At 48.3% G+C, this 24,483-nt stretch overlaps 1 long non-coding RNA gene across 1 annotated transcript in view; it reads right to left on the bottom strand.

Moving 5' to 3' along the window:
* Window positions 1–7,187: 7,187 nt before the first annotated feature.
* Window positions 7,188–24,483, bottom strand: part of LOC138583084 (uncharacterized) — a 237,047-nt gene continuing 219,751 nt past the window's right edge. The window contains exons 2-4 of the long non-coding RNA XR_011305149.1: window positions 11,848–11,960; window positions 11,681–11,737; window positions 7,188–7,512 (exon numbers count right to left, since the gene is read on the bottom strand). This is a non-coding gene — a long non-coding RNA (uncharacterized lncRNA). The remainder of the gene's footprint in view (window positions 7,513–11,680; window positions 11,738–11,847; window positions 11,961–24,483) is intronic.

Raw genomic sequence — 24,483 nt, 5'->3', positions numbered from 1 at the left:
CTTAATGTGGTGCCGGTCACTTGAACGCCCAGGGAGATCCAAGCTGCTGTCGTTCCACTGGTTGGTCACGGCAAATGTTGACAAACCTTTGTGGACTGGTGTACAACTGAGATGCATTTTATGTAATCTGCCGGCAAGGGTCTCTGGATCTGCATTAAAAAAGAAAACGCATCAATGTGACAGGCCATGCGTTCTCTTGGCATGTCTAATGAGTGCCTAATTTTTCCTTTAAAAATAAGCACAGAAACAAACAGGAGACAGGGGGCAGATTGTGGAATGTGGGGGGAGTGTGCAACTGGAGCGTCAGATGGTTTAGCAGAGCTGGTGCAGGACGAAGGGAATACAAGGGTATAAACTGTGCAAGGCTCTGAAATTCCAAGTGTTCCCAACAGCAGATGCTCAGCAGAAACTATTTGCATGCGGTTTCCGCCTCTTCTTTAATACCACTATTAGAATCTGATATGTTGGATTGGATATCCCTGGAGTGAATGCGCTTTTGTTTTCAATAGGGCCTACCTTATGTTTCTCTGCTATCACAAAGTACCAATAAATCTTTCAATAATCCTTTTAAACTTAAAAAGAAAAGCAAGGAGGTGGTGAGTTTGTGTTGCTAAAGAAATTGGCGCACTCCTACTGGAGTTAGGCAGACGTGTCCTGTGGAGGTTTCATGGTTAAAGAGTGGTGCCGGAAACCCCGAACCAATGTACAAAGAAAACCCAGCTGTTTCTTCATTTAGTTTTGCAGTTTTATAGCGCACGGACAAGGCCCAGAGGACATCAGAACGCTGCATATGTTATGTTACATTAAGAGTTTGTTTTTATCCTGTTTCATTCACCACCGTAGTGATCTTACAGTGCCCTCGTTACCCAGATTGGGCCGGCACATGCATTAAATAAGGACGCAGAGTCAGAGGAACAGTAACATAACCTACTTTGGCGCTCAACCCCAGCGCGCCTCCTTTCCACCTCCGTCATAGCAACACGCCCCCAACAGAGAGCCTTCTAACTTAAAGGGACAAGGGCCATAACATCACCCCTGGACAAATGTTCAAACATCCGGATAAACACTCTTCAACCCAGCGTAGCGGTTTGCGCGTCACCCGCTGAGGCCTGGCACTTCTTTCGTTTGACTCTCCTTCTCCTGGAGGTTCAAGTACTGTCCTTCCTCAATCCGTGCCCCCACTGGGCGGGACCCACAGTTCGTCGTGTGGCTCTCACGGCTCTGGGTCCGGTTCCGGTGGTGGAGACTCACGGTCTTCCTTCTGTGCAAAGTGCTTGAACAAAGAGCTGTTTCTCGTGACTTCCTTGTCCTCATTCTGCGCGGTCACCATCGTCCCTTTGACGGCAGTGATGTTCATTGGTTTCGGGGCGTATCGTGAGTCTGTCTTTTTGACCATTGGCTGGTGGACGAGAATTTCATCCCCCACCCGGAAGTCCTTGGGCACTGCTCGTCGCCTGAGGTCCGACTCCTGCTTCATTTTCTCCTTAATCTCTGTGTCTCGCTGGATGACCCCAGCATCGACCTCTCCAGGGGATGAGGAGTCGCTCACGATGCGGGTGTGCACATCGTAGCATACCATCAGTTCGGCCGGGTTCTTGTTGGTAGCCTTGTGCGGGGTATTACGGTAGTCTCTCAGAAGCCTGCATAAGGCCTGGCGAGGGTTGGTAGCCTCTACGCGGGCCCTTTGGAGAGATTTCTTTATCGAAGCCATGAAGCGCTCGGCCATGCCATTCGCTTGGGGTTATCTTGAGGTGCTTGAACCCTTGGTGCTTCGCCAGAGTCCCAAATTTGTGGCTATTGAATGGTGGGCCATTATCTGATTTTATCACCCTCAGGATGTCCCATTCACTGAGAACTTCATCCAGCATAGCTTCAACATGAGGGAAAGCTGTGGTGGCGATCCTCTTGACAATAGGGAACCGTGAATACTCATCAATGAGGAGGAGAAGATACTCCCCTGACTCCAATGGACCATAGAAGTCGACTGCGACTCTTTCCCAGGGCCACTCTGGGATATGTGTTGGCTGAAAGGGTACTGGGGGGTCTGCCGGTGCTGTGCACTGGCAGGCGAGGCAGTTCTTGATCCGCTCGTCGACTAGCGAGTCCAGAAAGGGGAACCAGACATGACAGCGCAGTTGTCTTTTGGTGTTCTCGCCACCTCAGTGTCCTTCGTGGGCTGTTCGGACTATGTCGGCTCTGAGCGCTGCGGGAATGACGATGCGCCAGCCCCTCAGTAGGATGTTGTGGTCTTTGACAGCCAGCTCAAACTGTACCCTTGCCAGTCTTTCCATTTCTTCTTTGCACACCCTCGGGTGGGCCAGGGTGGCACAATGGTAGTCTTTCAATCTGTTATTGTCCATCAGGCTGATGGCCAAGGAGGTTGTTGGGTCGGAAGCCGAAGCAGCTGCGACTGCCTCCAAGGATTGAGCAGGTGGGAGCGAGCTGGCAGCGACGTAATCAATATAGCCACGTCATCTGCTCAGGCAATTGGGGGGCCCGCAGGGTGGCGGGAGAGGTAGTCCTCCGGGTTCAGTTCACCTCCTGGCCTGTGCACAATGTCATAGTCATATTCTTGCAACCTGATGCCCCACCGCTTTATCCTGGGGGGCATCTTGGTGCGTGGATTGCCAAACAGCGACAAATGCGCCTGATGATCTGTGATCAAGGTTGATGATAAAGTTGTGGAAGTGCTCACACACCCAGACGGCCTCCAGGCTCTCCTTCTCGGCCTGAGAGTAGGCAGATGCTGGTGTGGAAAAAGCTCTGCTGGCATAGGCCACGTTAGGTCTAGGGTTGATATCCGCTCCACTTGTCTGTGCCAAATAGACTCCCAGGCCCCCGGGACTGGCATCCACGGTTATTTCTGTGTGCCAAGAAGGGTCAAAATATGCCAGACGATGGGCTTCCATCAGGGCCTTTTTGATAGAATCGAACGCCAGTTGGCATGTGGGGGACCACTCGAACACAGCGTCTTTTTGCAGTAGTCTCCTGAGAGGTTTGGTAATGGAGGCACAGTGAGGGAGGTATCTAGCACAGTATCCAGCCATCCCCAGGAAAGACCAAACATCTGCTACCTGTCGAGGCTCTTTCAGCTTGGTGATGTTGTCGACTTTGTCTGGGTCGGGGGTCATTCCATCGACTGAGAAAATATGTCCGAAAAAAGTTATCTTTGATTTACTGAACCGACACTTGTCGATGTTGAGAGTTAAGCTTGCGGCCTGGACTGCTGTGCAACTGGCAAGGAGCATCATGAGCTTCCTTGGACGCACCGAAAATGAGAATGTCACCACTGTAATTTAACGCCCCTTGAATGGGTCTAATTATCTGACGGACAGCCTCCTGGAAAATCTCAGCTGCTGACGGGATTCTGAAGTTCAAACGCCGATATCGAAACAGTCCTTGTGGGTTGCAAAAGTCATTATCACCCTTGAGTCGGGATGTAGCAACAACTGGTGGTATCCCTGTATCAGGTCAAGCTTGGAGAACATTCTGGCGTTGTTGAGTTGCACAATCATGTCCTCGATGCATGGGCCCGGGTGTCTTTCCCTCTGGATGGCAGTGTTGGCCATCCTCATGTCGACGCACAAGCGCAATCTCCCACCCTTCTTTGGTACAATGACCAGGGGAGATACCCATGCCGTCGGGCTGGTGACTGGCTCGATGATTCCATCCGTGAGCAGTTGATTGAGTTCTATGGAGACCACCTCTTGCAGATGGAACCCAACTCGCGTAGGTTGTTGTGGGACTGGCCGTACTGACAGATCAATGTGTAGTTTGATCGGTGGACCTTTTAGCTTGCCTTGGCCTGTACAGAGCTGGGGGAACTTCTCCATAATGTCATGTTTGGTGATGAGTCCATGGGGGCTCTCGGCGGCGATGGCTCTTACAGCGTCTTCCCGCCCGTAGCCGACAGCGGTGGACGTTATCATGTCATCAGCACAAAAGTGGATGTCGATGAGTCCCAGGGATGAGGCTGTGTAGTAACTGAGGAGGCAACAACCCTTGGTGGGGCACCGAATTACATGGATGGTTGTGTTGGTCGGCCGCCCTTTAAGGAGGAGGAGGCGCCTAAAGTGGCCAATCGCTGCTCCCCACTGGAAGATCTGGGATTGGGTCATCTCTAGGGCCGGCTTGTCAGGGATTCTCAGGTACTGTTTCTCCCCCATGATGTTTACAGTGGTGCAAGAGTCCACCAGAAACTGGAAACTGCAGTTGCCCAACTTGACAGGGATACACAGGGCTTCCTTGGCTTCCTCGCTGTCTTGGATGAGGTTGACGTATTCGTCATGAGCTGAGTGGCTGTAGTACGGATTACCGGCATTGGGTATGGGTGCATACTGGCTGTCTTCTTCCAGGTACCCCTCGGGGTCTCGTCATATTCGTCAACCAGACGGGATGGCTGTTCATGGTACCCAAAGTCTTGGTAATATTCAGGGTAGTGGTATTCGTCAACGGCTCGAACATATCGTCGTTGACTGGGCTGGTAAAATCTTTGTTGAAAGTATTGTGGTTGCAGTGGTCGGTATGGCATCCTGATGGATCCCAGGGGTCTCGGGGTAGGAAACAGTCTCTCTTCCCTGCAGACCGATTGGAAATGGCCCTCTCTTTCACAGTTGGTACATCTTTGAGACAAGGCTGGACAGGATTCTGAATGAAGGAACGCCATGCCACACCGATAGCACTGCCTCTGTTGTCGGGGACCTGGCTGGTTGAATTGCCTGAATGGTGCGATTCCCCTCTCTCCCGGCCGTTGGGCCGTCTGCTGAACTGCAGCGATGAGATCTCTGTGGTCGTGTTTCAGAGCTGGCGTACCCGCCTTTGAGGCGGCTTGGGAATCGCCCCTCTGAAAGATTCTTGCAAGTTCTGCTGACCTCTGGGATAGTGAAGGGCTTTTTCAACAGTTGTTTCTTAAGCGAGAGCGACAGGGAGCCTTCAATGATGCGCAGACATATGGCCTCGTCCAGGGAGAAGGCATCAAACTGGCAGTGGGCCCCCTTAACCCTCAGATGGGTTATATATTCGTCCACCGTCTCCTGTGGTCTTTGCGTGCATTGGTTGAATAGGCAACTCTCATAGTCCCTATTGGGTTCAATGATGAGAAGTCTGTGGAGGGCAGCAATCAGAGAAGTAAGGTCTGGTTGGTCAGCTACTGGTATGGTTTGAACAATGGTTTTAACCCCCCCCAACCAGATTGAGGAACACATCTCGCAGGTGAGGCGAGTCCCCCTCACCTGAACCCCTGACAAAGTGGTAAAAATCTTGCATCCATTCGGTCCATCTCTGACCTTTATTAGCCTGCGGAGTCATTGAAAATGGCAGAAGCATGCGCAGCAGGACAGACTTCGAGCTGCGTGCAGGCGGTAGTGAGGCAGGTTCGCCTATGATGACGGCGGTGACAACTCAACCAGTTGCTTTCCCAGACCTGGGAGGGTGCGCCACCTTCTGGGCGAAGGATACAGTGGTGGTCAGGGGATTGTGGGTCACCTATGTGATGAGGCACATGGGGATCAGTGTACTTTTTCTTTAAGTTTTTCTTTTTTTCACATTTATTTATTTTCACTGGCTCCCAGGATGTGAACAAACACACAGGCCTAAGGGCCCTGCAGGCATGTGGAATGGTGAGTCTCCGTGGGTGAGGAGCTGTGGCGAGCTGGCTGCCTACCGTGGGAGCAGAGTAGCGCTGACTGACAGCTACGGGTCCCAGCTGGTGGGCGGAGAGGCTCTTTGAAGGAAATCACTGGACACCACAGGTAAGTGTGTAATATCAAGTTTTATTTACGAGCGAGCCCAACCAAGAGGTAGCTCACATTACCAGACAAAAAAGCAGAGGATTCAGTCTAGGAACCCTCCCGTCCCCTGCACACTTTCAAATGTGTGGACTGGGTCCACTCCTCAATTTAGGTATTAATATCAAGAAAGAATATAAACCAGAGGATCCAGTTCTGTAAGATAAAGTGAGAATTTATATCATAAATATATAGTCAATGTTCAAGCAAAAAGTGCATCAATAGTTCACAGCAAATTTGAAGAAATGGTGGAATCCAATTCAAGGGGCGACGCGTTTTTGAGGATACTTTCCTCTTCTTCATAAGGCCAAAATTGAATTCTTAATGCAAAAAGAAAAAAAGGGACATTTGGACCAAATTGTCATTGTTACCTTAACATAGGCTATAATGCATACATTCAAGTGTTATCAGTTAACATATCTATGGGCCTCATTACACGGATGGCGGAGAACCATGGCGCTATTAGCGCCATGGTTCATGCCGGTAAAATACTGGCACCGCCTTGGCGGAAAGGGGAATTACCGCCCCATTCCAAGGTTGGCGGGGCGGTAATTCCCCCTTCCACCATTGCCCTTCCCCATTCCCATTTTTGCCCCATAGGGCTCAATGGGAATGGGGAAGGCGCTAATTACGGTACCACAAATTGCGGTACCGTAATTAGCTCCCTGGGTCCCTTTGCGGGTTGGTTTTTAACGCCTGCAAAAAGCAGGCGTTAAATCCCCCAACCCGCAACGGGACTTCGTAGTAAGGCAGTAAGGTTGGTCAGCTGCTGGTATGGTTTGAACAATGGTTTTAACCCCCCCCAACCAGATTGAGTAACACATCTCGCAGGTGAGGCGAGTCCCCCTCACCTGAACCCCTGACAAAGTGGTAAAAATCTTGCATCCATTCGGTCCATCTCTGACCTTTATTAGCCTGCGGAGTCATTGAAAATGGCAGAAGCATGCGCAGCAGGACAGACTTCGAGCTGCGTGCAGGCGGTAGTGAGGCAGGTTCGCCTATGATGACGGCGGTGACAACTCAACCAGTTGCTTTCCCAGACCTGGGAGGGTGCGCCACCTTCTGGGCGAAGGATACAGTGGTGGTCAGGGGATTGTGGGTCACCTCTGTGATGAGGCACATGGGGATCAGTGTACTTTTTCTTTAAGTTTTTCTTTTTTTCACATTTATTTATTTTCACTGGCTCCCAGGATGTGAACAAACACACAGGCCTAAGGGCCCTGCAGGCATGTGGAATGGTGAGTCTCCGTGGGTGAGGAGCTGTGGCGAGCTGGCTGCCTACCGTGGGAGCAGAGTAGCGCTGACTGACAGCTACGGGTCCCAGCTGGTGGGCGGAGAGGCTCTTTGAAGGAAATCACTGGACACCACAGGTAAGTGTGTAATATCAAGTTTTATTTACGAGCGAGCCCAACCAAGAGGTAGCTCACATTACCAGACAAAAAAGCAGAGGATTCAGTCTAGGAACCCTCCCGTCCCCTGCACACTTTCAAATGTGTGGACTGGGTCCACTCCTCAATTTAGGTATTAATATCAAGAAAGAATATAAACCAGAGGATCCAGTTCTGTAAGATAAAGTGAGAATTTATATCATAAATATATAGTCAATGTTCAAGCAAAAAGTGCATCAATAGTTCACAGCAAATTTGAAGAAATGGTGGAATCCAATTCAAGGGGCGACGCGTTTTTGAGGATACTTTCCTCTTCTTCATAAGGCCAAAATTGAATTCTTAATGCAAAAAGAAAAAAAGGGACATTTGGACCAAATTGTCATTGTTACCTTAACATAGGCTATAATGCATACATTCAAGTGTCATCAGTTAACATATCTATGGGCCTCATTACACGGATGGCGGAGAACCATGGCGCTATTAGCGCCATGGTTCATGCCGGTAAAATACTGGCACCGCCTTGGCGGAAAGGGGAATTACCGCCCCATTCCAAGGTTGGCGGGGCGGTAATTCCCCCTTCCACCATTGCCCTTCCCCATTCCCATTTTTGCCCCATAGGGCTCAATGGGAATGGGGAAGGCGCTAATTACGGTACCACAAATTGCGGTACCGTAATTAGCTCCCTGGGTCCCTTTGCGGGTTGGTTTTTAACGCCTGCAAACAGCAGGCGTTAAATCCCCCAACCCGCAACGGGACTTCGTAGTAAGGCAGTAAGGATTTACCGGTACCGGTATTTTACCGGTACCGGTAAATCCTTACCGCCATCCGTGTAATGAGGCCCTATGTCATTTTTGTATGTCATATATTAGACAAAAGAACATCAATTTAGTTTACCCTGTACTGGGTGGGCACATTGACTCATGATTCAAGGTTAAGTGGTGCTGGTTACATTTTATAGCATTAATCTATTTATGTCCACAATGGGGATTCGCTCAAGACGACGATTTGACAGACAAGCAAAATGAACACCCAGTGACTAGAAGAGTTTCAAGGTGAGTGTGTCTGTCCTAAAGATCCACATAGCCCACAATAAGGACAGTGGGGGATAGTTATGGAAAAGTCTAATTACCAACAAAGGCAGTGTATTCCAAACTCAAGGTGCAGAAAAGATCGAGAATGGTGATTCAGGTAGTATGATTAACCTCCGCGGGTAAGATCCTCCAACTGGTGAGCGTTTAAGTACTGTAGCGACAGGAGACATAAAAGACAATAGATGATCGGCCCTCATTACAGGTCAGGCGTTAAGGGTTTGCAGGCGTTAAAGTCCAAGGCGCTAAGCGACCTTGGTGCTAATTACGGCACCGTAATTTACGGTGCCGTAATTAGCGCCTTCCCCATCCCCATTATGCCCTATGGGGCAAGAATGGGGAAGGGCAAATGGTGAATGGGGAATTACCGCCCCACTCACCTTGGAATGGGGCGGTAATTCCGCCATCCACCATGGCGGAATCCGGCATGGACCATGGTGCTAATAGCACCATGGTCCACCGCCTGACTTGTAATGAGGGCCGATATGTAAGTAGGAACAAGCTGATGAACAGTAGAAGTAGAACGGCTAGTGCATATCCAAAAGGTATACCTGAAAAATTAATGTAGACAGTGGATTGGTCCCTAATAACGGGAATAGTGAGAGACGGACAGTCTCAGATTCAGGCACTCGCAAGGCAGCGGTGCTTCAGAAGAACAGCCTGTTATAAGTAGACTGGTCTGCAAGTACAAAAAATATCAGGGGCGTACCTTAACAACCTTATATATAAAGTACAACGATAATCTGAGATAATAACTTCTGGAAGTCGGTAAATAAAATACCTTGTGAATATGTCACCAAAATAATGATGTAGCACAGACTGTCACGCTCCACGAGCTGAGTATAAAGATGCTCGGTCAGGCAGTCCGGCGGCTGTAAATGCGCCGATCAGATTATGTACACATTCGGACGTTAAGCAGCTAAGTGAGAAAACTCAGGATATGCCCATATGCATGTATTAAACCCTGCAAGAATTAAACAATAAGTTAACCCCGCTAACGGGTCAGATCTGTGATGGATGTACTATCCCGGGGAGGGGATAGTGTAGTACTGCTAGCGCTTACCTTCATCGAGGGGGACCGATCTGAACAGCAGCTGATGTGAGGTTAAGCGTCTTTCCTTTGCAACCTTGGAGACGGTGCAAGTTCTAAGATGTCTGATAACAGATATGGCGATAGAAAAAGGACTGTAAGAGTCTCATCGGAGTTCGGCCATCTTTGACCCGTCTAGTAACGTTAGAAAGCGGCCATTTTAGAGTGGTCTATAACGTCATAGACTGATCTAGTAATGATGTAAAGTGCCTATTTTAGGAAGTTCTAGAGCGGTATAAAGCAAAATGTTTGCAAACGCAAATGTGATAAAATAGAGAAGTAAAAGTATGAAAAGAGAACAAGAGATGGTACGTAGTATGGGTATCAGGATAAAGATCAGATAAAGATATATGAAGTTCTACATAAGATGGAATGAATGACTGAAAATAAGAATAGGATTAGATCAATATGTGTCAGTGCTGTCAAATCGTCGGGGCGAGGAATTCTCCAACCTCTGTGGGGCTAACAAGAATTTGTTTTTTACAACTCAGAGGGTCATCTATTTGGTGCAAGAAATGCAAAGATTCACCAGCATAGACATGGATCTAGTGCATATAATTTAAAGCAACATGTCAGAATAATTTTACACAATTTAACCATAAGTAAGACATACCTTGAGAGGATATCAGGATAAATCAAAGATTACAGTGCAAAGTTACTTATTGACACAAAGTTCACAGCGGAATGGTATGCACATAGTTTGATCATCCCAAAAACCATAGGTCTAACACTGGTAGTCTAGTGTTTCCTGTTTGCCTCAATGAAGATTTTACTTTAAATTGTTTCCTGTAAACAGGAAACACTAGACTACCAGTGTTAGACCTATGGTTTTTGGGATGATCAAACTATGTGCATACCATTCCACTGTGAACTTTGAGTCAATAAGTAACTTTGCACTGTAATCTGTCACGCGACTCTCCCGAACGAAAAACAACAGTGAGTCACATGACAGCACGAGACGTCAACAATATGCAATTCTCTACATATCTTCCCCTTAAAGAAATAACAAGTGAAAACTGACTTACAACAATAACTCAACATACAACCAGATGTTTGAAAACTAAAAGTAAAATGTCCTCGCCTTAAAATGTAACTAATGTGAGAAAAAAAACAATAGAACTATTGACATAAAGTCACAGATGCAACAGTTGAAACACAATTGCAGAGCATTAAAGATAAATACCATTGTGGAACAATACATTCTAAAATGAACAATGGAGGATTACAGTGCACACAAACCTTCCCAGTATGCACATACTCATAAATTGAAATATTCCTAATATACATAATCACTCAACCAAACAGGCTTTGATCTTGTCCTACGAACACTCTCATCATATTTATCCTGTGATACCGCATTGTCTCCAATCCCTGTGTTGTTGTTATCCTTTGTATCTGCACTTAACCTCCCGTCATCACATTTTACATCAACCACCTTTGCAAGTCTTCCTTTAGACCACACTTCCCCCCCTTCCAAAAATAACCACGCCTTTCCTCACCGCACATTTTCTTCGGACCCACAAATTTACTCTCCACACATTTGTTTACTGACCTAGGATTTTCCACATAAACCAGATCTCCGATCGACCACTCACGATCCTTCACTTTATTTCTTGAGTCAAATTGTTCCTTATTCTTCTCCTGACTGGCATTAATAAGCCTCATGATCTTATCCCCATCTACCTGAACAACCTTCGCCATTCCCAGCCACCCTGGGCAAAGTCTCGTCCCAGGTTCTCTCCCCTTAATAGACACAAAAGGAGAGATACCCGTTACAGAATGCGGTGTGGTTACATAATTCCATGTCAACAGGTTCAACACTTCCTTCCACGGTTGTTTCAACCTCATTGCCATCTGCAAACCTCCCTTCAAAAACCTGTTAACTCTCTCCACCAGGCCGTTAGCCCTTGGATGGTCTAACACCGTCCTGATATGTTTTATATTGTAACTGCTCAAAAATGTCTTCATTGCTTCTGGCACAAATTGCACCCCATTATCTGAAACTAATTCAGTGAGCACACCTTCCTTGAGAAAAACCTTCTCTAGAAACAATATTAAATCCCTAGCAGTGACCTCCCTGACAGCATCCCACTCTATCCACTTAGAATGGAAATCCACCACTACAAACAAAAATCTTAACCCTTCACCTAAACCCGAGATCGGGCCCATGATGTCTACTGCTAACTTGTTCCATGGTTTCCCTTGTGACCTTGCTTTTGTCACTAGTTTGGCATGCCATACAGTTCCTTACATGTGTTTCTGCCATTTTGTCAATACCTGGCCACCAATAACTTTGCCTTAATTTTCTTTTCATGGTGTAACTCTCACCTGTCAATCTGCGGGAACGCCAGAAGAACTCCCTGGAACTTCATTGAATCACTATCCCTGTAGAAAGGATGACAAGAAAACAACCCTCCTTAATACTGTTCCTTCCCAATTCTGAAATAACTCTCAGTACTGAAAAAGAATAATAACCAACAACAGGAAAAGCTCACCTAAGGTTCTTTTTTAGTGAGTCCTCCATCCTGCATTCATACAGGGGCGCATGTCCTGAAGAAACGGTGTAGTCTGGATGCAATAAGAATTCTTATATAATGGAAAAAGGAGACTAAATGGTAAGGAGAAAATAATTCCTATTAAGTCCTGACCAAAATGAGTGTTAGCTGTGAAAGGAAGTACATAAACTATGATGGTTCCAAAAAATAGAAAAAACTGTGTAAGCCTCAATACATTCAAACTGGAGAGCAATAACGGAAAATTTCAGATGGCACTCTTCCGTATAAGTGGTGTAGCGCTGTTCAAAAGGGAACTAACTAAACAACTACCAGCTGAGTGTAATGCGGAATGAGATGAAAACCCTTTCCTGCACTATAGCGAGTCACAAGAAGTAAATGAGTGTTGAAGCTAGCTACGCAGCTTGGCAATATTTACTGGCAGTGTGACAACAACCTGGCACAGCTAATGAGTTTCAAACATTGGAGCGCGAGACAATGCGTATAAGCTTAAACACAATATGCGAAAATGCACAGTAACTAATCCATTGCTAAAACACTCGCAACGAAAAAACAGCAAACACTGGAAACCACGGAAAACCTTGAAAACAGGTACTTGCCTGTGTGTATGGTGTACTCCTCAAGAAACTCTGACAGGAAAACTCTACTAGACTAGACTAGAACTAAGGACACAGCAACTAGGGGACAATAAATGATAATGGAAACTACTGGCTGTGAGCAGAGGAGGCGACTATAGGACATGACGAATAAATTCTGACTGAAAATTGGGAGGGCAGGGAAACTCTGACTGGAACTCTACGGAGACCGCGGTGAGCGTCCGTACTGCAAGGCAGTCAGCAACGCGAAGCGCGAGTCTCCTCAGGAAATGAGTACTTGTAACAGAGGTCGCAAAAGACTAGACCTACAGATTAGTTCCTGGTTGACACCACTAGGCGGCCATTTTGGAATACCAATTTCCCCATGCCTTACTATATGGATCTGAATGGAACAATGCCTTCTCTCAAATGACAGAGCAATAATAAACTACGGAAACATGGGCTTAATCAAGGAAACTCATTGGGAAATCATGACACATGGCTCCTTCCCCTGGGTGCCCCTGGTGTGCAATTTCCACTATGATGGGCCTGATTTTCTGCGGAGGGATCAAACAACATCCTCTTCTCAATCTGTCCACACAGATGTTCAAGTCTTCTTTGACATCCCACCACACATCAAACCTCTTATCCAACAATTTTCTGTCTGGCCATCCTTTCACTGTCCATTCTTTGACCAAATTGAGGTCATCATCCAAACTTTCTTTGTGCAACCACTTTTCCTGACTCACCCACCGCACCTCCTACCTCTGCCACAACCACCTCATCTTCTTCCACACCTTTCACCTTTATCTCCTCTGTTCTTGGAAGCCTGGAAAGGCAATCGGCCAGCACATTCTTTTTCCCAGGTAGATAACTCACCTTGAAATTATAATTCTGGAGACCTAAACTCCACCGACTAATTCTGGGGGATCCCAAAGCCGACCTTCCACTTTCAAACAATTGTACCATGGGCTTGTGGTCAGATCTAACAACGAACTTTCTACCCCACAGAAAATACTTAAAGTGGTTAATTGCCCAGAACATTGCTAAAGTTTCCCGCTCAATCACGGAATACTTACACTCTGAGTCCCTCACCGCCCTCGAAGCAAATGCTATGACCCTTTCGATGTTGTCATTATCATATTGTACCAGAGTCGCACCCAGACCTAAAGCACTAGCATCCACCACTAGGACACTCTTATCCCAAGGATTCCAATAGAGGGTGCATTGCTGACTCCCTCTTTGATGCTACAAAATGCCTCATCACACTCCGGAGACCACACAAACTTTGATCCTTTCTGAAGAAGCATTCTTAAGGGCATGGACACTAATGTAAAATCCTTGACGAATTTATGGTAATATTCGGCCAATCCTAAAAAGGACCTCACCTGATCTTTGTCGGTTGGTACTGGTGCACACCTCACAGCGTCTACCAAACTCCTCTTAGGTCGTACCCCTTTCTTATCAATTTCATGCCCCAGATATTCCACACTCTCAACTGCAATTCTACACTTGCTCCTTTTCACAGTCAACCCAGCTCCTGCTAACCTAAATAAAACTTGACTCAAAATTCTATCATGTTTATTTTTGGAATTAGCATAGATCAACATGTCATCTTGAAATATTATGATATTCTCGACACCCTCCATTACAGTCTCCATAACTCTTTGGAATACTCCTGCTGCCGAGGCCAGGCCAAACGGCATCCTACAATACTTAAATGTTCCAAATGTTGTTATAAATGCCATTAGGTGTTGGGAGTCCTTCTTTAAGGCAATCTGGTGATACGCCTAGGAAAGGTCTATTACTGAAAATATTTTGGCATCGTTCAGTGTGGACAACTTTTCCCCAATTATAAGTAAGGGATGTCTGTCTACAAGAATATTTCTATTGAGGTCTCTTAAGTCTATGCATAATCTTATCTCCCCATTAGGTTTCGCAGCCACCACCACCGGAGATAACCACTTTGAGCTCTCGGACCTTTCAATTATTCCCTTTTGCAGTAATGAATCAATCTCCTTTCTTAACTTCTCACTGGAAATTCCTTGTCCCACTTATCGTTAAGTTCAGCAACTGTTACTGGTTCCTCTGCATTCGCCTGGATTCTTATTCCCAATTTGCGTTGTTCACCCCATCCTAAAAGGGATGATCCTTCTTGTGTGACGTATACTTCGGATTCACAACTCCTGCCTTTGTATTTCACAGATGCCTGAAACTTCCCCAAAAGTTCTATCTTCACATTCCCATAGGCATACTGTTCAATCTTGTGCTCCATCAATTGTTTGATGTCTCCATGTAGACATCCTTCAAAGGTCTTTCTTGACATCAGAGTCCAAGGTGAGCAGCTGTCTACCTTCATAGTGACGGCCCTACCGTTGATTAGAAATACATCTGTCGGAGCAGTGCCTTTATTCGAGAGTTCAGACACTTCTAGCACATGCTTAGCTTGGCCACCTTGTGGGACTACAGAGCTCTCTTCTTGTTCCGAAACCCTTCCGTTGCTCTCAATGCTTTGTACATGTCCAGAATCATGGCACACTCTTGCAAAATGTCCCCTTTTTTTGCACTTTAAGCACAAGACATTCCTCGCAGGACAAAACATGCTTGTAGATATGTGACGGTTGCTGCCACATTTATAACATTTGACCTCTTTGCTAACGTTTAACTTCTTCATTCCTCTAATTGCCGCAACTTCTCCTTCTTGTTTATCACTCCTCATCGTTGACATATACTTATGTGTCATTTCCATGCCCCTAGCTGTTTCCACAGCTATCTCCAGTGGCACATCTTTGGACAATAGCCTTTCCTGTATTTTCAAGTTATTCGTGCAGCAAACTAACTGGTCATGTATAAGTGAGTCTGTAAGTGGCCCAAACTCACACGTATGACTGAGTGATCTTAGTGCTGCAATGAAGTTTTCCACTGGTTCTTGTGGGTCTTGTAATCTTTGGAAAAACTTGTGCCTTTCAAAAGTAATGTTTTTCTTCGCTTCAAAATGAATCTCTAATTTCCTTTCTGCCACACTGTACTGATCCATGTCTCTATGACCCTCCTGTGGAGGTTCTGGTAAACCATCATAAACACTGCGTCCTTCAGTGCCTAAATTGTGGAGTAATATAGCTTCCTTTCTCGCCGGTGCAAACTTTTCCCCACCTATAGCAACTAGATAGGTATCAAATAGCCTTTTCCATCTGTCCCATCTTATTGCAGGTGTTCCTGCCTCTGACAGGATGGATGGGGCGGTGACATGCTTGCTGCAGCCATATCTGCTAGAAATGTGTCTTTATTGGCACTGAGGTATCACTGACACTGCTGTTGCTGGTAAGTGTTGTGGACTACAACTGCAGACTATTCACCAGTTCTGTATGAACTCCAAATTAATTTTACATTAGAGTTGCTCGAACTGAGCTGTCCCCTTAAATTCAATGCAGGTTTGTAGGACCTTTTCTATACCTGGCTAGCCTGTTCTTTCAGCTTGTTTTCGGCTGATTGAGCTTGTTTCCCTTCTTTGGTTCTTGAATGTGACCAACAGCCTGGTGTCCAATAAGAGTGTTTGGGCTAGCTCTCCTTCCTACTCAGAATTAAATGCAGCCCATTGAGTGGCCAGTGTCACTGGTTGTTTCCACCCCTACTCCTCACCTTCATTCAAGGAAGTGGGGCGGGGCCTCCACAGCGTTGCAGGCTGCGAATATGCGACCGTGTGCGAAATCCTGGCGCAGGTGTGGGAGGCCGTGAAGTGCGCCCTGTGCACTTCAGCCACAACCGTTGCGGGTGTATAAGAGCTTGCCGGGATGCCGCCGGCTCCTTAGTTTGTTATTAGCTGTGGGGGGGCTCTCCCCTGCGCGGCTTCTACCTGGCAGCTCGTCCTGTCGGGCCGCCGACACCCGGTGGGCCTCTCTCCGCGGCAGGCTCGCTCGGAAGATCCTCGTCGCTGGACACCACAGGTAAGTGTGTCATTTCAAGTTTCAAGCCCAACCTGGAGATAGCTCACATTCCCCTCATCTCCAGCAACCGTCTCTCTGCTGTCACGCTACTCTCCCGAACGAAAAACAACAGTGAGTCGCATGACAGCACGAGACGTCAACAATATGGAATTCTCTACACTCTTCTCCGTGGTGGATGGGCAAGACAAGCAATGCTTCCGTTGGGAGCAGGAGGCGGGGTTGGCCAGAGTCATTCACGGTGGCGGCCACAGCCATTCGTGCAGGCTGTGAATGATGATGTGTGCGCCTGCTCGGGACGCACGTTCAGGGTCGTGGAGGCGGCCCGCCGGGTTTTCCTGGCAGACTTGTCCCATCTGCAGGCGAGAATAGGAAGAGGAGCACGGGCCGGGCACCCGACTCCAAAAGGACGTGACACAGCGGGATCACTGGTCACCGGTGCGTGGAAAGCAGCACCGTGGAGGATGCGAAGGAGGCAGCTCGGTGGGATCGACGGTCGCACATAGAAGTAAGCTTGGTGGGATCACCCGCTGGAGGAACGACTAGCAGGAGAGTACCCTCGTCGCCAGTTGTTACTCGGATTAGGCCAGCACACGCATTTAATAAGGACGCAGAGTCGGAGGAACAGGAACATAACCTTCTTTATTAACATATAAGCAAGAAATGGCGCTCAACCCCAGCGCTCCTCCTTTCCACCTCTGTCATTGCAACACGCCCTCAACAGAGGGGCTTCTAACTTAAAGGGATAAGGGCCATAACAGCCACAAGGTTTGTTCGCAGAGTGGCCCACAATGGGTTATTTCGACCTTGTTAGGTGAGGGAATCCAGCAGGCCAGCAGAGAAGAGAAGGCAAAGGGAGAGAAAGGTTAAACGCATGTGAAAGACATGTACAAGTAGGAAAGTGTATGAGAAATAGGATTGGAGTTGTCATAGTTTGAATGCCTGTAGAGTCAGTGTAGATCGATCAAAGCATAATGGTCCTGTGAACAAGTGCATACCCATTTGGGCAGTTTCTAATGCTTGTGCACCTGCTGTGGTCCAACACAACATCCTCTACACGTCCGCTCGCCTGCCCTACTGGCCTTGACACACCCTCTGGCCCAGCCTCCGGAACTCATTACTGTGTGGGGCCCAAAGGTCCCGGGTTCCGAGGGTGAGGGCTGTGTGGGGTGGCCCACTGCATGGTGCGCAACACCAGCACGCGCTGAAATCAGACATCAACAGCCATAGTTGCAGTGGCAATTAACTGCCAAGCGGGAAGCCACTCGGCACTTTATTAGTTTCATGAGACGCCTCACACATTTCACAAATCACACGGCTACTGCACAAACCCAGGAGGGGCTTGCGACACAACATCCCATTCCAGGGGTATAATGTAAAGAAACGATAACCACAACAGCAGCGAAGATTCCCAATTTATTAATATGGGGGACCCAGGCCCACAATCATAGCAAAGCACCCCCTGTAACTTCATTGACTCATAACACTGGGGCACTTATAACTTTATAAGTCTGTGACTTTGGGGCTGGCAGGAAAAGCTGCACCTAGGTCTAACTAGAGCCACATCTGCCGCAGGATGTTTGCCACAGGATGTTCAGATGGGGTAATGGGCTGATACATCACCCGGCAAACTTTCTAAGTCCAGGAAGGTGGTATAGGGCAGGAAAAGCCGTGCCCGGGTAACAGCACTCGGGCCACGTTTGCTGTGTGGATGCAGAGGGCCTGTTGACGAGGACGCCTGCGCCCTCTCACCGGGCGGGAGTCCTTGCCATCCCAGGAGCAGTGGTATCGGCTGTGCCACTGCAGCGTCGACCAAGGACTTGGAGGTCGCAGGATGTGTCTCACCTCAGCCAGGAGGGTAGCAGGTTGGGGCCATTGCCTCACTTCCCCAGGTGGCAGACACCCACATCAATGCGGCGGATACCGCGCTTCCTCCTTTTACCACCTCCCCTTTAGGCGAGGAATGTTCTCAGGATCCTTTCTCATCCACACGGGCGATCTTCACACTCTCGCAATGGGTGCTGCTCCTTCACTCCTGCCTGGTGGGAGACAGACACTGAGGTCACTGCGGCAGAGGTCCTTGCAAGCAGCCATGATGGGCCGGACAGTCAGGGCAGCGGTTGGGAGACTCCCCCAGGCAGGACCATTCTTTCTTTCACTGCGGAGGCTGCGCTGGCAATGCACTCCCCCTTCACCGGACCTCCCATTTTCTTCCGGCGGCGCCGGCCACGCCAAAGCACTCCCTCAGTCGGAAGCACAAATTTTTTAAAAAAAATTTATTGTATATGGTTTTACAATAAACCTTTACAATTTAATAGAAGCAATTCATCATGAAGCATAAAAACAAATATACATAAAAATACATTCAATACATACATTTTTTAGAGATATATAGAACAACTGTTTAAGAATTCCTAATACAGAATAAAAGACCTCTAAAACAACAGTACACAACATCATCCATATTCTCAAAAGTTCTACTTCCAAGACTAGATTTTCCTTACTCAACACAAGAAATCATTTACATTTTTGTTTAAACCAGTCTTACAAGTATAATTGATACAATCATTAGCATGATTCGGAATCTACTCTTTCTTTACTCCAATAGAAGTCCATAACTTTTTTTAAACCAATTTTACAAATATATAAGTAGACAGTCATTAACATGTACTAGATCATTGTTGCACTGTGTACTGGAATACATATCCGTTCAAACATAATGACAACATTAACTATCATTGCTCACAGCCTAAATAATCCATTGAGACTACCGGATAATTCTTAGTACCCTAAATGCATTCCCAGTCCCTAGACATTCGTAATTTCTACTAGTTTGTTATTGATTACTGCCAATAGGTGAGTCAATGCTAATACCAGTGATGGATTGTCCCCCACCATGCACCTAATCCATAGAAGTTCTCTGGAGAACACAGATTTACTTAACATAAACTTATCAGGTTCAAATGTACGAATGTCTTCAAAATACAGACAAAACATGGTCAATTGTTGGAGCGCGTGGCTGGAGTTCATGGAGTGAGGCTGTGCCAGGGCTGAGCTCCCGTCTTGATCCTAGCTGAGATCCTTTAATTCGCCAACAATTGCAAATAGCACGGCCAAAAGCCACAGCGCTTAACAGAACAAGCGTTTCTGCAACTTATGAGTGAGGACCCGAGGAAATTCGGAGCCTGTATCGAGGAGAAAGAGACCGCGAACGGGCCCCAGCGGTGTAGAAGAAATGGCGGCCTGAGCGGAGGGACAGATCACTGTGGGGGAGGGGCTCGCCCTGATACTTTGGCCCCTGAAACTCGCTGAGCTGCAACGACCCAGCTCTTCTCCATCAGAGGAGTCCTGAATTGACTACCAAGCGACCCCGGAGCCGGGGACACACAGTACTGCTGAGGCGACGACCCTGAGGCCAGAGGGCGATCCTGGCATCAGGTGCCGGCTCTGCTGCCGGCGTGGCGCAGTCCCCCCCCCGGTTGGCCGCATCCGGAGAGGAAGCCTACGGCCACGATAGAGGGGACCGACTGAATCGGGAGAGGTGCGCCGACAAGAAGGAGCGCTGGAGCAGGGGGTGGCGCAGTAGCTACCCCAGCTGTGCCCGGATGGCCTGGGGCCCTGCCGGTGAACGTGAAGCGGGCGAGCTCAGCCGGACCTCGGGAGCACGCAACAGTGAAGTGCACGAGAGCCGCCCAGCACGCATCGGGCACGACGGTGCCTCAAGGAGGTAAGAGCAGCCACCTGGGCGCACAAGGAGGGGAGAAACGAGTGCTGACGCTGCAGTGTAAACAGAGACATTAATAGCAGCAAGCACGGGGTGCGCTGCAGGTACAAGAGACGTGCTTTGGGCTTAAGGGTAACACGCGCCCAAAGTGGTTCCTCAACCAGCGCGGCGTGCATACGCGACCGAGGTAGCTTACCTCCCATACCTGATCAATGCGTACTCCTGGAACGCAGCGACAGGCCCGGCCCGCCTGGGACACAGAGAGGGCCCAGAAGCACTGTTCACACCAGACCATCTGAGAGGTTCAGCACATTGAGGTGCCCACAGTGTGCGAGAGACTCCAAGAAGATTGCATACCTAGGTCACACTGGGAACTAATGGCTGGGAAGACGACCTAGGCACCTAAATATCACAGAGTCTGGTGCTGTAGCAGAAGACTTGCACCGGCGTGGGGGAGAAAAGACATAACGCACCACATCAGGAGCCATTTTGCTGCGCAGCAGGTTGTGTGTCGCCTCCTGCTGCAGGAACCATTGCACTATTTTACACCACAAGTGCAGCTCGGAACTGGGAACTGTTCTACCAAGCGTTCTAAGCAAATCATTGCCCTGCACCCAGAGGAAGGAGTGGCTGGACAGCTGCACGCTGTGGTTGAAACACTGAAGACACAAGCTGCCGGGGGTCATACAGAGGAATAGTCTGCACTGGGGGATAATGACAGTGTAATATTGGATGAGACCCTAAAACTGCACCACAGGAACGGTGCTGTGCCCTACACCTACACCTGATACGCAGCGGGACCCAGAACATCAAGGCACCACACAAGCTATACCGGCTGTCCTCTTCAGGAGGCACACAGAACTAGGTGAAGGTCAGGTGTAATCGAGCCCAGCAGCGTTGCAATATGTCTCAGTCCAGGGGAAAGAACAAAGAAAAAGCCACAATCTTGGATTCATTCAATGCCGCCACGCCTAAGGGCCAACCAAAGGGCGAAACAGCGACACAATCAGCTCCACCGGACAAGGAAGCTGGAACTAAAGATAGGCAGGTACTGGACGCAATTGCTCCCTTGGAAACTTTCATTGACACCAAAATCAATGAAGTTAAATCCGATATGCAACTGATGAGGCAGGACATTCGCAATCTCATGGAAAGGGTCACAAATACTAAGAAGGACCTAAAGGAGGCTATGGATACCACCAGTAACCTTGAGAAGAAACTATCAGAGCTAGAAAGAAAGAACACGGCACTGGAGGCCAGGGCCGAAGACGCTGAAGGCCTCACTCGGCGCAACAATGTGCGCCTACTAGGGATCCCGGAAGGGATGGATGGCCCGAACCCTACTGAGTTTGTCGAAAACTTGATCCTGCAGGAAATGGGGGCAGAAAAGCTGTCTCAAGGATTTGTGGTGGAAAGGGCCCACAGGTCCTTGCAAAAAAGACCACCACCAGGCTCCTATCCGCGCCCCATGATAGTGAAAATACTCACTTTCCGAGACAGAGAGGCTATCCTGAAATGAGAGAGAGAGAGAGAGAGAGAGAGAGAGAGAGAGAGAGAGCAAGAGAGAGAGAGACGGCAGTGTAATCTGCAGAGACAACTCCAGCATAGCGATATATCCAGACTATACGCCGCTGGTCCAACAGGCAAGGAATTCCTTTGTGCCAGTTAAAGCAAGGCTCAGGCAGCTCCAACTTGAATACATGCTGATTTACCCATCAAGGCTCAAAGTGATTTGCAAAGGAAAGCTAGTTTTCTTGGAGACGCCAGCAGCGGCCAGGATATGGATGGAACATAATAACCTGGACCAGGGCGAAGAACGAGTTACCTGAAAATGCAAGCTGGAGATGAACATACTGGGGGAGGGTGGCAAGCCAACCGCACAAGGAGCTACCGCAATACAAAGTGCACTTCATATATAACTACACAGCAAATTGAGACACGACACAAGGACGGGACAACGCCTGGACGCTACTCTGGGGGAACGGTCTACCCCCAGGAACTGTCAGGTGCCGGCCTGTTGCGGACACCGCACAAACCCGCACATGAAGACGGTCAAGACGGTGCGGGAGCGCTCGAGCGCTGTGACTGGAGTGCGGCAGCTGAGTGCAGTTTTTCGTTATTGGTTAATTGCCACTTGGTTTCTGCACACGTTGGATGAAGACTGTTTAGTTTAAATTGTTGGTTGTTTCACTACATGGTCTTCGAAACTGGTTCAAGGGGGGGGGGCGGAGTGGCACTGGAAGAGGGAACCGCCGAGGCTGGGACGATGTGGAGGGAGGTGGAAACTAGGGAATTGCATGGTCCCGAATGAAAGAAGGATGTGGCGGGGGGAGGTATCTGGGAGATGGCGGGGCACCAGGAGGGAGGGCAAGAGACATGGGGCTTATTACAAATGGAAATGGCAGCCGACTTGAAAGTGTTGACCTGGAACGTGAGGGGGATGGGCACGTACATACGTAGAAACAGAATTAAATCCTACTTAAGGAGGAAGAGGGTCTCTATAGCCGTACTACAGTAGACACACCACACTGCTGAAAGCAATGACAGAGTGTTGGATTATTGGGGCGGACAGGGGTTCGGGGCTGCCTACTCTAAATACACTTGAGGGGTCTACACCTGGATTAGCGCTGGGGTCCCATTCCGACTCCTGGCGAAAGAAGCTGATGCAGAAGGGAGATATCTGATACTGAGAGGCAGCATAGAGCAGCAGGAGATCTGTATAGTGAACTCCTACCTCCCCAACCATGGCACTGCAGCATATTTGGTTGCGCTCGGTGCAAAATTGGCCCCATACTGAGACTGCTCTTTCATATGGGGTGGAGACTTCAATTAAGTGCGCGATCCCATACTAGACAGGTCCAGCCCACCGCCACAGGGGCCTCCACCGACCCTGCCTGCATTGAACAAGGTGATCGGGAGTCTGGATGTGGCGGAGGTGTGGAGAGAAATGCATCCAGTAGATAGGGAACACTCCTACTACTCACCCCCACATGACCTCTACACCGGGATTGACTACTTACTGGTAGACAGGGCATGGCTACCCTAGGTGGTGGCAGCTACTTACCTGGGTAGAACAATCTCGGATCACTCACCATTGACCATGCAATGGAGGTTAAGAGGCCCTAGACCCCCATGCCGCTGTGGCGCATGCCTACAGATACCCTTACCGATAGCCCCTTTAGGGAAGAACTCAGAACTAGAATAGTTGAATACAGGAACACTAATGTGGGAAGCATTGGGGGCTGGGACACCATATGGGAAACACTAAAAGTGGTGATCAGGGGAGAGGTAATTGCTAGCGGGCGGTATAAGGCAACTGCTCAGAGATGAGCTTGAAAAAGCAGAGGGCAAGATTAAACAGCTGGAGGCCAGCCCCATAAAAACCAGAGAGATGGAATTGGAACTTGCTGAAGTGAGGGAAGAGTGCCGGGGAGCACGGAATAGATTGTCTAGGTTTGACTACATGGCTAAAACAACCAGGGACCATGCGGAGAGAGATAAAATGGGAAGGCTGCTCTCGTGGTTGTGTAAAAAGGAGAACCCAAAACACCCAAACACGGCCCTAAGAGATGACTCTGGCCCGCTGCACACCACACAATTAGCCATAAACAAAGCATTTAGAGACTTTTATTCCCGATTGGACGACCACGACCAGCCGGTTCCTCAGGAGGACATACAAGACACGCTCGAGGAAATAGGGCTTCCCGCATTAGACGCAGCACAGTGAGATATGCTAGAAGCAGAATTATCAGTAGAGGACATACAAGAGGCGATACAATCGCTGGCTACATGCAAGACACCGGGGAGTGATGGATTACCCCTAGAGATTTACAAAACCTACGGCCCCGAATTGGTGCCCCTGTTACACGAAACGTTTAAAGAAGCATACGAAACGAGATACTACCCAAAAGTATGCATGAAACATTAGTGGTCCCGATACCGAAACCTGGAAAGCCCCTGGACGATTGCAGATCATATAGACCGCGGCCATGCTAAATTATGACATCAAAATCCTCTCGACCATATTGGCAAAACGGCTGTCAAGGGTCATAGGACCCATAGTGCACAGTGACCGGAATGATTTGTGCCGGGCACAAGTACTGCAGGGAACCAACTCAGACTCCAGCATATTATCGCGCAGACTGCGAATGAACAAGAGGAGTATGCAGTGATTTCCCTAGAAACTATAAAAGCGTTCGACTCCATCTATTGGGAGTGGTTGATTGCCACCTTCAGTCAATTTGGGCTGGGCGAAGGCTTCGTAAAATGGATCAAACTGCTTTATGAAGCATCAGTGGCAAGAGTTAAAACAGGGAAGATTGTCTCAGCGTTGTGGGACATCCGGAGGGGTACTCGTCATGGCTGCCCGCTATCCCCA

The sequence above is a fragment of the Ambystoma mexicanum genome, chromosome 3q, assembly GCF_040938575.1.
Source record: "Ambystoma mexicanum isolate Mex_15411 chromosome 3q, UKY_AmexF1_1, whole genome shotgun sequence".
NCBI lineage: Eukaryota > Metazoa > Chordata > Amphibia > Caudata > Ambystomatidae > Ambystoma > Ambystoma mexicanum.
Note: the sequence above shows the minus strand (reverse complement) of the source record. Positions and strands in the feature narration are given on the sequence as shown.